The following is a 2,708-nucleotide window of genomic DNA, read 5'->3' as shown; positions in this document are numbered from 1 at the left end:
AACTATATAAAAACTATAAGTATTTTCTGTCAGTTAAAGAATTGTTTAGAGTCCAATTTATTAAGATTGTTTGCAAAGTTTAATTCATAATTGATTTATTGAACAGTGTGCAGTATTAAGCATAAATGATGCACTGCACCAGAGTTAGCTTGAAGCTAATTTGCATCCGTAGTCCATTATAATCAAAACATACAAGAGCACAACAACAAACAGTACAAAGCAAAAAAAAAAATCAAAACATAACAAACAAACAAACAAAAAACCCCACAAAGAACACAGCATACAAAATACAAAGCTAGGAACCCAAATATGATGAGAGGGTACTTACCAACTCAATCAACTTAACACGTTTTTCCGTTTTTTCATATAATTTGCACCGAATTGCACCACCTTTCTCTAAAATGTTCTAGAAATTAACTGTTAAATACCTGCAAATTACCCTGAAAATTTACAGGAATTTGTTATAAAATTAAAGGACCTTTAAAATAAAACCTCACCTAAAGAATAATTCTGGTTTTATTGCAACTTGGGTCTTATTGTCCGACCATCATTTCTAACAGTGATAACATATCCCAGATAGCAAAATTGCTGTGGCCCGGACCCGACACTTTCAGCACTGGGCCACAAGCAAAGCCGTAGCAATGCCGTATGTCAACCAAGAACAAACCAGATAAACCAGAACTGGTCCACATTTGATTTGGGATATTTGGGCCATATTTGCTATTTTACATGTGTACCATTTCAGGCTCACATCTATGTTGTCCGGTCCAGAAGAAGAAGACCAGCAGTGCCGCATCATTGCCTGAAGTGGTCCACTTCCATATGCTTTCTGGGATTGTACTTCTGACGGGTTAAGACAGACGAGCAGGTTGGAAATGAACCGTCCGGTTTATCTAAATCATTTATCACAATCCTTCATCGTGCAGGAAAACTGTGAGCACAACTACAGCAAGTATCATGAGTCAAAACGGTGTGTAAACTGTGTTGGTTTACAAGAGAACTGTGATTTCTCTCCATAAATGAAATCTGATTTTAAAAACAGAGCAGTGAACTACTGTTTGTACATCCTTCATGTCTGATTAAGCTTCTTGTTGAATTGCCTGCAGCTTCTGACACAGCTGGACTGTAAGATGACATTTTAGCATGAAACATAATGGAAGAAACCTGCATCCAATAGTCTTTGTTTCAGGACAAATAATAGTCTTCAGTACGTGAACATGCAGGCTAAAAATCACAGATTCCCCATCGTGTTTTTTGTGGGAAACAGGACCGAGTTTTACTGTTCACGCTGGTTCCTAAATAAGTTTCTCTAACCTGTGTCTCTTTAAAACCCGTCTGATTGTCTGACTGCTTGATCAACCAGGGGCCTCGTTTCCCACAAGCATTTTCAAGACAAAGACTATTGTAAAATCCATCTTACAAACCTTCTTAAGCTTAAGAGGTGTTAAGAGGTGTTTCCCAAAAGCACTTTAACTGAAGACTCTTAGAGATGATGATGGCAGAGTAACAGCGTGACTCCTAAACACTCGGAGGAGGCTGAGAGCATCTTAAGAAGCTACAGGAGGAAACAGAAACTACATGCTGATCTGTGACTTCTTTTCAGTGATTTATCACATCTTTACTGTTAACTTGGAAGCTGCAGTGTTATTATTACTGATAGAAATGACGGACACAAGTAAAATTACGGCACAAGAAGCTGTAAGTTTGGAGGAACTCAGGAACTAAACCTATGATTTTAAGTTTAGTTCCTGTAGGATAGTTCCAGGTTAAAGTAGTTTGGGGTAGAGATGTGCAGAGGGCTCAGTATTTGTATTTGTATTTGTTGAGGCAGAAAAATTATTTGTATCTGTATTTGAATAAAAGTGGAAAGAGGCTTAAAAATCCTGTTTTTGTTTTTATTGCACTGTTAATTTTAGAAAATTGAAGTGTTACAATAAGTGTTCATGAATAAACTACCTTATGAAGGAGGTCCCCACACAGACGACTGCGCTGACTACTGAGCTAAAACTTTATTTATCACCTCATTGCAGACAGACCTCTACCTATTTATACACCCATAACACAGAGACAGCACACTGTGTAACGTGTAGAAGAACTTCAAAGGTGATTCTTGCTTTGCACTTTTCATTTATTGCCTATTTTTTTTTTACAACCGAGAGTCCCTTGGGAGCACTTAGCTTTAACCCTGGGGACCACCCCCAACTCTGGGACTGATGTCCAAATTAGGAAATGTGCGTCATGTAGCAGGTGGATGTGACTCCCCTCACTGAGACCTGCTGATAGACGTCACAGCGGAGCAGAGGAGAGACACTGAGATAGTGATGTAACCGACCTGCACTCTGGTGTTTGACATGTTGTTTTTTCTTCCCAAAATATTTGTATGAGACAAATATTCATAAAAAACCCACTATTTGTTCTTTGCCGAATAACGTATTTGTATTCAGGAACACCTCTAGTTTGGGGGGTTTTGGGTTTGCAGGGTTGACTGGTCAAACACAGACACCACAGTTACTTCAACTTGTTTACTGCTTCATTCATAATGAATGTCCTCTAATATCCATATCAGGACGCTGGACGGACATTTCTTGTTGTTTATTAACTTCAAAAGCAGAGTCGGGCTTCACTGTCGACTTCCTGAGTCGTTTTAAAAAGAGAGAAAAGAGAAGAGAGAGCAACGAGCCGAGAGCACCAACGAGCTAGAAAGTGAA

Source organism: Thunnus thynnus, chromosome 10, assembly GCF_963924715.1.
Source record: "Thunnus thynnus chromosome 10, fThuThy2.1, whole genome shotgun sequence".
In the NCBI taxonomy this organism is placed as follows: Eukaryota; Metazoa; Chordata; class Actinopteri; order Scombriformes; family Scombridae; genus Thunnus; species Thunnus thynnus.
The sequence above is the reverse complement of the archived record's forward strand: the minus strand, read 5'-3'. Positions refer to the sequence as shown.